Below are 16,355 nucleotides of genomic sequence, written 5' to 3' on the forward strand. Positions count from 1 at the left end.
CGGAGTTGGTCCAGTCAGTAGAGCCCTGGCTACATCACTACTTTTTTTGCTTACTATGCTCTAAATTCATCAGAGTTTGGGAACTCCAGAGTCCAGGCACACCGTCATCTAATAATGGTGATTTTAAAGGAGAAGATGAGTGAGCTGTTCTTTTAAATTGAGTGCAAGTGGTTTGATATCTGTGAGATTATTGTGTCAAAGATTATTTATCCCTCACATAATCACCTAGTATTTCTATCAGATAGTGCTCTGATCATCCCAAGTGTTCTATTTTCATTAAACAATAAGGTTTTCATAAAACCAGAATTTTCACAAGAAGGGTCCATGAATTTGCAGGGTTGAAAATAGAGCATGCCATACATGCGACTCCTTTATGGCTGGATGTGCAGCTTCCTGGACTCAGAATTCCTAAACCTGTGTTAATACAGTTCTTGCCGTACATTGCTTTGGAGTATATTTCCATGATTGTATTATCTTCGTTGGCTTGACCCTGGCAAGGTTTGTGGAACACCTGTTGAGGTAGCTGCAAGTTTTTCAAAGCTTCCACTCAAAGCAGCGTTGAGAATGTCAAGGCTCGGCTCAGAGCACTCATGGTGCAAAAGCAGGCAGTCCTGAGAAAGTGAAACCATACTTAGTAGGTGGTATTAAGTGTGTTTATTTCTCAGAGCCAAAAATCTTCTTAACCCTCAAATCATATCATACCTGAGATTAAATCAATGCAATTTCCTCACAAAACCACTTTGAAACACACCAGGCTACAGCATCCTAGTGGTTCGGCAAACTACTGAAACTAGCTATGTGGCTTTGATTTTTTATTTAGAAAATTGCACAAAGCCTTTTTGTTCACTTGGCAACTCTTCCTGAGGAGCTGAGCTCATTTGCTTCAACTCTATGTAGTAGGTGAGAGAATGCCCAGCTTAAACATCTTGGGAATTGCTGCGTAAATCTGCTTTATCTTCATTTCTTTATCTCAATTCCAGCAAAAAAACAAATGTAAGAACTTCTACACAAGGCCAATTTCAGACTAAATCCCTAACAACTGCAGTTATTTCTGCAGAGGCTTTTAGCTATAGACAACATTGTCTAGACAAAATAAAAAGTAGTTTGCTTTTTCTTTAAATAAAAATAAACTCTAAAAATTTAAAAAGTATTATGAGATCTGACCAAAACTAACAAAATCTAAGTTATTTCAAGATAAGGTTGATTGAATCAGAGCAACTTTGCTCTGTTCATGCTGGTCAGAAGTACACAAATGTATCACTAGGCAGACAGAATTGACTTTGACATAAAAGTTAGAGCTTTGCTTTTTGCTTAAGGTCTTATTTTTATTTTTTGGAGCTTTTGATATTTTGGGGTAAAGGTGATATGCCTAATACAAAGTAGTTCACATACAATCAATAGAAGGAGTAAGAGTTAGCTTCAGTGATTCTACAAGCTAATGTGGTCTCTATTTATATATATCCATTATTATTTGAAATGTCTTCACTAGCAATTTTCTACACCATTTAAGTACTCTATAATGATGTGATTCTTACATATGATAATATGCCACCAAATGTTTACAACGTTGTGTTATTTTCTGTTCAGTTCTATTGAATTTTTCCATGGGACCCTTGCATTGCAGAAAGGAGAAAGAAAAGTGGACAATTATGGGGGGAAAAAAAGTGGAAGTGCACTAGATGACATTTTCAGTGTCACAAATACATTTGTGTTAAAGAGCATAATACCTCTTTGTATCTGAAAAACTTTAGTGTGTACTGGTGCTGACTTCATTAGCTTCTGATCAAAACTAACACATTCAATGCAGAGAATTTGGCTCCAGCATTAGCTAAACCTAGCTTTTGCCAGTTTTCTCCAGCTGGGTATGTTCTCTAAACAATTTATAGAGCTGACCCACAAAAACTTATGTCAGTTGTTGCAGACTGTGGTGTGGGAATGCTTTTGAGAATAAAATATTCTTCATATGGAATTGCTACATCTAGTACTCCTATATTGAAATTACAAGCTTGGCATCAATATAAGCTATTTTTTATCCAAGGATGCTCTCACTGTGGAGTTGACTGTGGTTATGACCCAAAGATTTCTTCTAGCATTTAGCTTTGTCCTTATGCAACCACTCAAGAGTCTGCATCTAGTAGGAACAGGCTAGCCATTTGGAAACAAAGCTGCTTGGGCTGTAAGTTCGCATTAGAACAGTTTACCAGCACTAACACCAGTGTGCAGCCCAGCTCAAGTGAAATTTTGCAGCACAGCTTCTCTTACCTAGCTTACATTAGTATAAAATTGAGTCATATTTGCAGGGAAGAAACACATGCATCTTTCTTGATTAGTTTTTATCAAGGTTCCCCCCTTACCCAGCTCCCATTCACAGGGGAAAAATCCTCTTCCCCAAATAGAGTGGTTCTGTAAATTTGGACTGTCTGGCCTGTTTGGGATGTAAATTAGAGATTAAATACTAAGTTCATATAGGATAATAATTTTCAGTGAAAAACTGACCAGGACATATGCATGCCCACACTGATCTCTCTGCCTTCCTGCTGCTGTTTTCTTTGAATAGCTGATTTTGGAATGGACCTTTGGAGATCATCTAGTCCAAACGCTTCTGCTGAGATCCAGGTCAACTAGTGAAAGTTGCTCAGGGTTGTGATTCTTTTGATCTTAATTTTTTCAAGGACAGAGGTTTCAGTTTGGGGCTATTCAAATCCTTTCACTGTGGCTCTGTCACCTTTACTACCACCATCAAATATTTGTACACACTGTGATAGGATTCTCTCCTAAGTCTGCTGTTTTCCAGAACGAACAGTCCCAGCACTCTCAACCACTCGTATGATGAAATGCCATATGAGAGATTCTTTAAGGTCTTAGAGATATTTATGGCCCTTTGCTGGACTTGCTTCATATCCCTCTTATACTGGACTCAAGACTCCTGATGTGGTCTCACCAGTTCTGGTTACAGGGGAAGGATCACCTCCTTCAACCTACTGCAGATGCTGTTCCTAATGCAGCCCAGGAGGCTGTTGCATTCTTTGCTGCAAGGATGCATTGCTGGCTCATATTAAAAAAATGTTGAACATGAGAAATGCTGAAACTTTTACTAAACAAATTTATTGAAAATTTTAAAGCCACTTGTTTTGTTGAAGAACCAAGGGATGTTCCCAGAAGTTTTACCAGTATTAGGTGGATTTCAAGTGCATTAATATGCAGCATAACTACTCATGCCTTAATTTGGCTACTCCAGTGCTTATCTATCTAACAATCCGGCACTGGAGTCATCAGGATATTTTCTACACTAATGCGTATAAAAGGAGAGGAGGAGCACTCTGAATGTTCCATGTTACACCTGATTGCAAAAAAACACAACCGAAATAAACCAAAGAAAGGCTAAGTCTGCTCTTTATCTCACTTTATCTGTCACTATCTGTTGCTTCTCCTTTGTTCTTCTTGGAGATGAGGCCATGGAAGCAAACATGGTCCTGTGCTTATAAGGTTCACAACCTTTTAACAGTAAGTCGTATAGAGCCAGATTTTAATATTATTTACATGCCAGTGTGAGGTTTTAGTATCTAACTAGTGCTAAACAACTGTGGGAGTTTTTTGTTTGTTTTGCTTTTCCTCTATATGCCTCAATTTTTCATTTGTAAAATTCAGGCAAGTCTATGTCCTTACTAAAGGGGAGCAAATCAGAAACTATGAAAAGCAACTTTGAACAAAATAGAAAATCTTTTCTGTTTCCACTTTTTGGACTCCATCTTGTTCTGAAATGAAAACTTTGTCAAATAATGCTTCACTCTAGTGCCAGGATTTAATAATATTACTTAAACTCTCTATCGGATTTTAAAGACTTTCTAATTTAAATTTTTCAAAGTTTTCCCTCAGGACAAATTGAATAGGATCTTCAGGGTCTAAGCCATTATTTTGTATTGATATTCCTTAAATCTCTTGAGGGTACTTTGCATCTCTTGAGGGTAAGTGCATGTTTGTTTTTGTACACTAACACCACAGAAGGGCTTATCTTTAATTATATTTTTATTAGTCTGTGTGTTTTACAATTTTTTAGTATTTAAAACACCTAATTAATTTACAGAACGGTAGCTCTTCCAGCCCTTTTAACAAGTGATGTGATATCTATGTGATAAAGAAAGGACTTTATTAGGAAGGAATTAGACTCCTCCTCCCCCTGCTAATTTTCATTGGGAGGACGACTCCTGAACTCTGAAAAGTCAGGCTCTTTGGGCCTTCTCTCAAGTTCTGTGAAGTCCACATTTTATTGAGCCCTGAAACTAGAGGGCTTATCCTGTAGCAATTAAAGAGAAATCAATCTATCCCGTAGGTCTATATTAAATGCTTATCTTTCTAATTTTGATTTTTTAAAATTTGTGTGTGTTTGATTTGACTGATGTTCAGGTTGCTTTTCAGAGTGATCTTTGTAAGAAGTGTCAGCAAAAACTTTCTCATTGTTTTAATTTCTGTGTATTAAGAACATTCCTCCTAGCTCATTTTCCTCCTTCTTGCACTACCTCCTATGCAGTGTGACATTTTTAGAGAATTTTATGTCTACTTTTCTTCTTTGTGGGCCAATGAATATCCTCACATTGTTTTACCTCTACACTCTGCTGTGCTGAACTAACCATTTTTGAGGGGCATTCTACCATCAGTGCACATTTCTAATAAATCATGGCCCTTTTTAATATGTTTGGTCGGATTGATGGTGTATTTTGAAAGAAAGTTACCTCTTTATACTGTTATTGAAATGATTATTTTTTTATTCTTGAAATGTTGGAAGAAATAAATGTTAGCCTGGCCATGATATTAAATAATTCTTATTATGTTCCCATAATTATTTTCCAATTTTCATTAAACTAAGCAAACTGAAAGTCTAACGTTGCTGAGTTTTGCATGTGTTTCTCAGGGCAAGGTATTTAATTAGAAGTACTTTGCTTTACCTTAGGCTATTTTGCCTAGGGAATTTATTGTTGCAAAATTCCTGATCCTGAGCTGTCATTCTGTCCATTACTCCAAACCTGAGTATGTTTTTGACAATCGGAACAAAAAAACTAATAGATTCCCTGAATTTTTTGAATGTATCTATATATACAAGTAGCAATCCTGCAAGGTATTTGCTGCTCCCTTCTTAATTGTTTTACAGAAGATTGTGCCATACCTGCAAGACAAAATACATTTGTTTATTTCTCATGGTCCTTAATCTTTCTCTTTTTCTCGTGATGTTGTGTCATAGAGCTCTTTCTGCATCCAGCTAATGTAAAAATGCTTTAAAACATGTTCATTTTATCCTAGGTGTTCTTTCTATGTGCCATAGTCTGCAATTTTACATTTACAGGTGTAGTAAAATGGGCAGATATTAATTTCATAATTATATCTAGTTTCTACAAGATATCAAATCTTCCCAGATTTATGCCTGAGTTACAGATTTTAAAAAGTGTGATAGACTGTGTATCTATTTTATTCCCCATCTAAATAAGTATATTTACTGTATATCTTTTTCTATATATGCCTAAAATAGATGACGATAATGTTTTCAACAAGACTGAGTTAGCGTAGAACCAGAGGGTTTTAAGCAAGGAAATGCAAATTCATTAAATAATTCAGTAGACAAAACCTCATGAGTAGTTGCCAGATTCTCTGTTAGATCAGATTGTGGAAAAGGCTTATAATATAAAGGTTTGTTTTCTAATGGGCCGCAACACCTGCATGAAAAATAGCCCCAGTGAAACCAAGAACAATTTGTTTTCATTTCAAGTCATAGAATCATAGAATGGTTTGGATTGGAAGGGACCTTGAAGATCATCTAGTTCCAAACCTGCTGCCATGGGCAGGACACCTTCCACTAGACCAGGTTTCTCCAAGACAAAGATGTCATGCGTGACAGTGTCAAATGCTTTGCACAAGTCCAGGTAGATGACATCAGTCACTCCTCTCTTATCCGTTGATGCTCTATCACCATCTTAGAAGGCCACTGGATTTGTCAGGCATGATTTTGCCTTACTAAAGCCATGATGCCATGTTGACTGTCATCAATCACTTCCTTATTGTCCATGTACCTTTACATAATTCTAGGAGGATTTGCTGCATGATCTGTCCGGCACCAAGGTGAGGCTGACCAGCTTATAGTTCCCCGAGTCTTCCTTTTTCCTTTTATAAAAATAGTGGTTATATCATTGTCATAATTTTCCAATGGAACTGAACTCTAACAGAAAACTCTGTTTTCTTCTTAGTTTGGAAAACCAGGTCCTTATTGTCATTTACACTTGAATACCTTTGTATCACTCTAGTGGTCTAATAGAAGTCTAAAGGACCGTGAGTATGGATGGGAAGAAAGGCTTATGGAGATTATAAAGAGTATTAATACTATATAATGCATCACCAGAAAATTAGATTTTTTTTTTTTTGCAGAATGAGGAGTATCAAAATAAAGAGAACACGGTGCTTGGCTGAAAGTAATAACTCATTTCAGAGTAATGAAAGTTGAGTCAGAATAGGCACGCCTTCACTGTACCTAAATAAGGAGTACATAAGTAAACTCAAGGACACCTGGAAGATTCTCCAGTTTTATCTTTGACAAGAGACTAGAATATTTACACTTTTAAAAAACCCTCAAAATCTCCTTTTTAGACTATCTGTCTTTGAGCAATGGAAGCAAAACAAAAACTGATTGATAAATGAGTTAAATAAAATAAAAACCAATAAATACATTTTCTACTAAAAAAATACTGGATATCCAGTGGCTTTGGGTTTTTTCATAGTCTAAACCTCCTGTTTCTGCTGTCATGAAATGGCATCATAGCCAGAGTTATTTTCTGAGAGAGATTTTGCATTTAGGGGGAAAGTAGAAAACATTTTTGTGGCATGCTGATTTTTGGAAAACAATGGTAGTTTAGAATTGCTCAGAGGAGTGGAATGTCAGAAGTAGTCTGGAAGAAAATGGATTTGTTGGCAGAAAGCAGGCAAAATGGACGAAGCCATGTGCTAAGTGCAGTTTGTGACATGGCTTTTTTTATTTGTGCTATACCTAGTACTAGTTCACTTTTGGATCTGGTTAATGTGCAGCAATATGTAGCTGACTCCATAGGCTTTACAATTTCAAAATGTACATTTAAAATGTTGATTGTCATAGCCAGCAGCCAGATGTTAAACTGCTGTAACATTATCAGCATATCTAGAAAAGACTCAAACTTTTTGACTAACAGAAAATTTGAATTGTCAATAAACTTGATTTGCAAAATGTTTTTTCAGTGTGTTTTTCTGACTTGCACCATGGAAAGTTGTGGGTTTTGAACTGAATAATATAAACAACACTGAAAGTTCCAGCCTGCATGATTCTTGGTGGGGCTTCAGTGAATGAAATTGGAAATGGATTAGTTCCATTAACCTACATTTGGAAATAGGAATAGTAATACTAAGTGCCACCAGATTGCTAAAGTAAAAATCTAACCAGAATTACATCAGGACAGCACCAGACAAGTGCCATTTATTTTTCACTTACAAATGCAAGCAAATCTTAACAGTTTCAGAAAAAATTCTTGAGCTTTCAAACCAGAAAGATAGTCAGTAAAGGGAGAGGATTGGGGCACTTTGCTGTCTGGTAAAATATTCAAATGGCTTCTTCAATTAGATAACTGGAACAGTGTTTTGTGTGAAGAGTATGATTGCTTAAGAAGGACTTTGCTTTGCTGTTTAATATCAGAAATTATAATAAAAAATTTGAAAGTCTCTGAGGTTTTTTGGTATTGTTTTCTTAGAATCATGTCTGTTTATGTTTTCATGTGGAAAATGTGAAAAACTTGGAAGAAAAAAAAGAGAGCACTTTTTTATTTCTCATAGTTTAGATTTGATTGAATCTCAGACTCAAAATAATACTCAGGTGATGTGATGATGTCTTGGTAGAAGCATGATTGAGTTTTATTTGACTCTGAAAAAATAAAAAAAAAAATAGCAAATTGCTCTGCTATGTTAACCAGCATCTGCTACATCACAGTAGATGGATCTATCTTTGGGGATTCTCAGCTTGTTCGCTAACTTGGAAAAAATTTAGCTGTGCCCACTTTGTCAGCCCCTTTTCAATACAGCTGCTGTGTTAAATGAAACATGATGCTGCTGTGGAGAATCAGACTATCATTATCTTGCTTCTCTGATTATCTAGGTTTTCTCACTAGGTGATAGAGAGAAACAGGCATTGTGTGACATACAGTGAAAAGAAGCAAATAATACAATAATACTGTAGTGAAGCAAAGTGGTGCTCAGGCTAGTGTATACCCAGGGGTTGCCTGGCTCTTGACTCATTACAAGTGGGGCTTGTGGAACACCTTTTGCTGCTCTGCAGAAACCATGTCTGAGATTGTAGACCATCTATGCAGACTTGCTAACACTTCAGTCTTACTTTGCTTTAATTTGATTCACATACCTCTCTTTAATTTGATTTCATAGAATTGTTAAGGTTGGAAAAGAGCTTTAAGAGCATCAAGTCCAACCATCAGCCTAGTACCTTCACCCTGTTTACCATTAAACCGTCTCCTCAGGAGCCATATCCACACATTTTTTTAACGCTTCCAGGAATGCTTACTCCACCACTTTCCCAGGCAGCCTGTTCAATTGTTTCAGTATTTTCAAAGGCATATGGTGATCCCTTCACATGTTTTTAAAATGCCTGGTCTATTTTTGTGCAATTTTGAGGGAAGGTTTTGCTAAAGAGTTAGACTTCTTTGAGGTAATGTTGGGATTTCTAGGAATGCAAACACGATCTCACAAAAGCCATAAGCAATTCTAGCATTTTTCCACTTTTCCTTTCACCCTTCCTTTTTCAGGCTGAGATACAGAAGGGAAAAAGTTCCCTAAACACTCTCCTGACAAAACCACAAAAATAAAACATAAAAATCTGGAAAAAGTGAGGCACAAAATGTGGGCAGGGTATTATTATTTTTCCTACTACCATCATCATCATTGATAACTGAGATTGTATTATTGCTACAGGTTTCTTGCTATTTATTATCAGTAATTAGGTGTGTTGGCTATTTCAGTGTAAAAGTTCAATGTTTAAAATCCTAACCTGTTACTGCTCAGAACCTTTCAGCATGCAAATACTGTCACCTAACATTTGAAAAACAGCTGCATTTTTGGGATAAGTCAAAGGTCCTGCTTTACCTTTCAATTGCATGAGTGCAAATCTCCTATTCATTGAAGCCTGAAGGAATTCTCTTGGGGTGAACCAAAGGCTGGTGAGTCCTGTGATTTCAGAAGAAAGTGCATCGACAGAGCTATTTCAAGTAACCCAGGTTTAAGTTCTGAAAAGCCTCCAGATAGATCTTGCCTAACTTTCAGAAACCTGGAAATTCATCTGCTTCCTGCAAAGTGCCTTCTCCATAGTCATTAGGTTACTACTCACTGCTCTTCTGCAACTTTTGCACTTTCAAAACTCTTCTCCAGTGTACTTGTTTGTTAGCTAAAACTTCTGTGCGTGGGAAGAGAAACAGTGGCAGCAGTCTTTAGGTGATCTTAGGTTGCTGTAGGCAACTTCTTGCTTTCTTCAGTTGATTATTTTTTCTTGCTTTTTAAGAATTTTTTTCTTGTTCTGTCTCCTAGAGCTTACACTGTCATTGGAGATGCAGTGCCTCTTCAGACCAGCTGACCAGAGAAGCTCTGCCTGCTCTGGATTAACATACTAAGCCTGAATTATTTCAAGACTAGAAGAAAAAGTTTTAAGGCATTTGAATCCTTTAAAGAGTTGGAAAGCTATCCCAGAATTCAGATTATGTGATCACCAATTGGTCATCATTCATCTAAAAATGCAAAATTTACATCAGATGAGAAAATTCTAGTCAAGGTCTAAGGGTACATCTCCTTATTTTTCTCTATTAAGCCAGAATTCTCTATGAAGCTGCATCTCTCATGATGGATTTTAAGTATTGTTTCCTATGACAAACTGGTGTTCATACAGTAGGAAGAGACCCCTTATAGTGCTTGCGGCACAGGCACAGAACAAACAGGCCCGTAAAGGAGAAAGGGAGTCTGAGGTCTGAAATGACAACTTCTACAAAGCATTTTAGAAGGCTATTTCTTTTTATTTAGAACCAAAATTGACTTTCACTGAAAAAAATCTGTCTTGCTTGGCATTTCACATTAATTCGGTGGTTATATAGTGCCTCTCAGGGTGCTGTTCCCCATGCACTGGGGAGCTGGGAGCCACAGGGCATCTCTGTGGGGGAAGCAGGACCTGTTAGCCAGGTCCATTCCACAGCCTTAGCCAGGAGTGGCATAGCAGAGGGAGACCCAGTCCCAGATATAGGGTACTTCCCTGGAGCAAGGGATAGCCCAAGCTGGGACAGGAGGTTAGAGTGAGGGTGTGGTAAGGTCTACATCAATGAGCTACATGCTACCAGGCTGAGGAATGGCTGGGGTGCAGCTGGAATGGCAGCTTTGGGACCCAGACCTTAACTAGGCACCTACAGTAACTGTTTTACAGAGAATAAGGGCTCAATTGTATTTCTTTTTTAATGGGGCTATTTAAAAATGGGGGTGCAGAATGTGGAATTACCTTCTTTCCTCCCTCCTTGCAGGTGTGTGCTTCAACTCCTTCACTTGTAGATGGTTATTACGGTACTTGTAGGACTATCCCTCTAACGAGAGTTCATACCAGACTTTCGTTACGAATTTTATAGAATATGTATTTAACTCCAATGTAGTCAAAAGCTTTTGGGTTGAATGTGCCATTTTAGAGGTGAAGTTGTTAAACAAACGCACTATAAATAAAAAATGCGGATCAACTCAAAACCAATATTATATCAACATCATAGGGCACTATACAGATACACCTAGAAAACTACATATACTGTTCTGGCTGAAATGGCTTTCATAGGACATTCTTAAACAAAAATGTTGCATTGTAGGAGTGATGTTTATACCAGGTGCAAGAATTTCTTTAATAGACGTTACATTTATAGCGCACATAAAACCCTATTTCATTTATCCTTCTTGACACCCATCTGCTTGCACTTCCTTAGAATGAATTGTTTTCAGCTAAAAATAACTCTTGGCTATAGATATTTTTATTTTTCAGTAATAGTTAATATTTTCTTTGAGAAATAAATCCTTGTCTTTGAGGTTACTTTTTTGTAACTCACTGCAAATTACTATGACATGCTAAAACTGCAGATTCTTTGAATGTCCAGCATAGGAGGCAGTGGTTAAAGATCACTTATTTTTTAGCAAATAGATGTTACTTGCTTCCTACAAGTGTTATAAACACTTTGTTAGCATTTGCTTAGAAGCATAACCTTTTTAGAATTATGTATTTTCTTAACACTTGCACTTGGTCTTTCTGATTATAATTTTTTTTTCTGGAAAATTGAGAGTAATATAAGTCACTATTCATGAGCTTTTGAAAGATTAACGTTTCAGCTTTGTGTTGTTCATTATGGACTTGCACAGTCACTCATCTATCTAAGTCTAAACATACACACACAAATGCAGGATGTCTGATGTTAAAGGAGCAGTATGATATTTGCAAAAGTTAGGGAATGCCAGAATTAAACTTCAGTCTACTTATGAGCAGGCATATGCACATTATTTTTAGTTCTAGGGAAACAGGTTCTTTAGATGCTTTCATTCACAGTAAAATTTAACTGTCCTTCATTTAACAAGGGGATTATTTTTCATTTTTATCATATATTGCAATTGAATGGTTGGCCCCATGTTATTTTAATGTATGCTATTGAAATTCTCTTCTGTATAGCGAGTGCTTTTTTTCATAGTGGATTTCTTCTTATGTCCACAACCGTAGTCCTGGAATGCCTCGTTGATTTTCACAATATCTCCATAAGAGGAGAGAAGGGAATTATTAGATAAAGGAAATTGAAATGTGAAATCATTAAGATTAGAAGCTTCCACTCATTTTGGGCACAGTATTCAAAAACATGGCATGTGGTTTCATTTTTCTTACGGGTGAATATAGTACTCACTGACAGGAATGGGCAGAAGTAGGTTCTTTGTAAAACAGAGTGGAAACAGAGAAATTTTATATTCCATCATGTCAATACCACCGTTGTTTACAAGCTTTTTGATTATAAGTATGATCAGAAATCACAGAAACAGTGGTATTCAGAGGCCAGGGTTCCAGTCAGCACCTTGTACAGGAACATCCTTGGAAAGGTGTTTGCTCTTCTGTCTGGGTTTTGCTAGCTTCAACTCTGCTGCTCATCTCCTTTTGGCCATCTTTGTTGCAGTCCTGTCTCTCCCCTACTACAAGTCCTTGTCTAGTCCCATTCCTTTCATTTAGTCAGATGCAGTTTCTGCTTTCCAGTTTTTTAATTTCAGTCTCATTCTCTTCATTGTCTTTTCATAGATTTTGCACTCAAACTAAGTCTCTGTTCTGGTTCCAACCCTTGTGTGGTCACTACTATGCAATTCGTTCTTGTCATGTACTGACTCCCTCTGAACCACCCAGCTCAGTTTAGTCTTACTTCCAAATTCTTGCCCTGGGTTTCTCACCCAGTTTTAATGTTGATTTCTCTTGCCAGTTTGCATTCAGATACCATTTAGTGCCTATCCACCTTTGCAGGGTCAAGTCCTGTAGGGTTGAAGGTGTCGAGAGCGCTGAGAAGAGAGTGCGCTATCAGGAAGCATGTCTGCTCAGCTATGCATTCCCACTCAGGAAATGTGAACCATGTATTTTTATTTTGGCCAAATGTGAGTAGATTCTTGTGAGAGATCATCTAATTCTATCCTAAACCATAATAAAAGGGTCTTCTAAAGTCATAATAAAGGGTCTTGAGAAATGAGAGAGCTTTCAGTTCTCTGGCTCTGCCTTTCTGTGACCTCTCAGGCAGCAGAGTTCCACTTTGCTTTTCCTGGCCTAGTAGGGGAGGGGAGGACAAAAAGCACCACCCACCTTTCACAGCTGATAGAGCATGGTGTAGTGGAGGAACTGCTGCAGTAAGAGAAGCTGGAGTAGGAAGCCATTCCTCTGCACAGGTCTTAGTTCCCTGGTTGGTCTCTTCTGTAGCAGCCTTTGTTGGCTGCAGCCTGTGAAGACTGCTGGAAGTGCTTTCCTGGGGCTTGTGCAGGGGATACAGGTCTGTGAGGACCATGGCGGTGTTAGTGACCTGACTTTTGCAGTCATGATCGAGGCATCTACCTCAGCTTGTTCTGCTGTCTGCGTGCTAAGCCAGCCACCCAGCCAGTACCCTTACCACTCCTTTGCCTCGTAAGTCCAGAATGGAGTAATCACGTCAGCTGACAGGAGCGATATGTGGTTTGGGCAGGGGGGACCAGAGCACCTCATGCTCACCCCATCCTCCAGGGCCCTGGTCCCTTCTCCTTCCCCTTCTCTCTCCTCCTTGTGCCAGCCTGTGCTGCTCCTCTGCTTGCCAAGCCCTTGATCTGGTGGCAGAATCACAACGGGGCAGCCATCAGACCGATGCTTGCAGAAGGGCACCCCGCAGGTGACAGCCTTTCTGCAGATCTCTGTAAGTGTTGGCAGAGTTTGTTTTAAATAAAATGGAAATGCCTCATTTGCACTGCTAATTTTCAAACCATAAGAGGTTCTGAATCTGTTGCTGTACAAAGAAGAAAATTTCAAAGTCCTAAAAGAAAGCAAAAGTCAGACAATAATGACAAGGAAGGGGAGAACAATTCCCTGACCAGGAAATCAAAACAAATCAATAAACTGCTATTTTAATTTCTCACAGTTTGGGGATGAAAGATACCAAAACTTCAATAATTACCAGTGTGCAAGCACTTTAAGAGGTGTCTCAAAAAAGAAGGAAGCTTCAGGTGTCTGCTTTTATCAACCATGTAACTTTAAGGCGTTACTCAGTGTTTCTGTTACTGACAGGCCTCTCAGTCATGTGTGCATGCTTGGCTTTCTGAGTGATACAGGTCAAGGGCAAAGTGCCATGCAACAGTTTTAAATTTAGTGGTTCCCAAAACACAATTCTGCTGGTGAGCTATCCACTATAATCTGTGCTTTGTCATTTTATAGATTAATTCTTAAAAGATTGAAAACTTTTAAAATTTGGAAGAGACAGTAAGGCATGAATGTTTGGCAAGAATTTCCTAGATCCATCAGTTAGTCAACCAGACAAATCAATTTTGTTTCCAAGGGCTTTTTGTTTTGTTATGTATTTTCATTAAGTGTAGCTGAAATATGCTAGATTAACAGCTTTATAGAAACTGGAGTTCTTTATTATTGAACATATGTAGCACCATTCAGGACCCAACAATATAATTCAATTTTTCTTTATTGTTTAAGAAACTGCCCTCAGTTTGACAAGTTTGAGGCGTTGACCTGTGGGGCATTAAATGAATAAATAAAGTATTGCTAAGGTTACCAAACACTGTACTTGAGTAAACAGATGTTTCCAAGAGCTATAACTCAGATACACTTTAAAAGAAGCATTATTGCTCAAATCATGTGAGTGTTTGATAATCTTAGATTCCTGTTTCAAGTTAAATGCTGTGGTGGACAACTTTCTGAATTGCATATTTTTGCCTATTAATGCTTTATTAAGAAATTAAAGTCTGGAAAACTGATCTGTTTGAGATTAAAGTATTTCCCAATACTTACATAGAGAAACAACATAAATCATAAAATACATTATTTTCTCAAAGGAGGCCTTGGCATATACAGACATCCAGCTTCTTTTGCGATGAATCACACATACAAGCTGAACTGCTCACTCCTATAGTGACTCATTTTAATATACTTCTTTCTCAGACCTCAGCTCATGAAGCAAAATTCACCAGCACAAGTTTGTCCCATCTCCACAGTTTATTTCAATCACTGTTGGTTCTTATCATGTCGTGTTTTGTGTGATGGGAGGACCCAGGTGCCTGAAAATGGACATAAAGCAATGTGTAGTATGAATGAAAAGAAACCTTTTCTCTTTTTAAATTCGTGCACCAGAGCATCAAACATTTCTTATTGTGTGAAAATTTCAAGGAAATGTTTACCTGGCTTGGTAAAAGGAGCACAGATTGCCCTGTGGAAATGAGCATAAATTGTTTTGACTCTATTTCAGTTCAAAGACACTTTGGTATCTGAAGCAATATACATCACATGGCCAGATATAACATGATTTCTATTTCACTTCATTGTCAGGAAAAAAAGGGGAACATAACATCATTGGGTCACTGACAAAAGCTCAGGCTCATAATACTTTCTGATGCTGAAATTGACAGTTTGTAGATTGTATCTATTTGGATATTACTATAATCCAAAAAATGAGAGACTAAGTTAAATATCCAGTCACCTTTTAAATGATTTCTAAACCAGTATGGTGTCTGTGAATATGCCATTGTTTTCTATTCTGTGCAGGCAGCTTGAGTTGGACAGTCTGGATATAAATAACTATTTACATTTACCATCTTTTTTTTTTCCTCTTATCATCTCATTTTTGTGTGTTTATTTGAACATATATGTAGGCAACCTCTGGAAAGGCCATCAGTTTTGCGGTATTTCACGTCTAAGGTAGTTTTTCATATTAGATAGCTGTCACAAACCAGTAGAACTACCCCACCTTCATGTATTTTAGAGAATCCATGAAAAAGAGTATGTTTTTTAATCTAAGACTCCATATTGTTTGTATTTCTCAGATATCTTTCACTGAAATGAGTTCATACCATCTCTGTATGTAGAGCCTTACATGATGCTGCAAATTACACATAAGTTATATGTAGGAGTCATTTAATATCATTTTATCCTTATTAGTCTCGTGTAGAAGTGTATCTTATACGAAGTTATCACATTTACTCCTTTTTGTTCTCATTTTAAGATGTCAGTTACTTATCCTTTCAGTGTTTCCCTGTGGAAAAGAATGATTTAATCTAAATCTATCTTTTCTGCCACATGAAATGACAGACCATGGGAGAGGCTGGAGGAAGAGCTGCTGAAAGAGATGGGAGGGAATAGGGAATCTGGGGTGGCTGATTTCTATGCCAAAGGATTACAGCACAATTTTCTACTTCAAATATGATGCCTTAAACAACAGTTTTGGATCATGCTTACTCCATGATTGGATTGTATCCCTTTTGTTGTGCAATATGCAAATCTCCAGATAGTGACAATACCTGCTAGAAATAATGTCTAGTTACAGGGCCACAAATTTGGGGTAACTGGGATAATGAAATACTCCAAAGAATTTCCAGCAAGACCTGTTCGTATTTTTGGTTAGTCTGATGAAAATCTGTTTAGTTAAATTTTATTCATTCTGCTTCCAGGCTACAAGGAAGAAACAGTAACTTGCAAGAGGTGAGGGGAGGAACACAGACGAAAGGATTAACCTCTCCAATCAAAAAATATGCTCAGAGTGGGGTTTTTTGTAGGATTGTAGCTGGATTGTTTTGTA

Source organism: Neopelma chrysocephalum, unplaced genomic scaffold, assembly GCF_003984885.1.
Source record: "Neopelma chrysocephalum unplaced genomic scaffold, ASM398488v2 Primary Assembly neopelma1_24, whole genome shotgun sequence".
Lineage (NCBI taxonomy): Eukaryota > Metazoa > Chordata > Aves > Passeriformes > Pipridae > Neopelma > Neopelma chrysocephalum.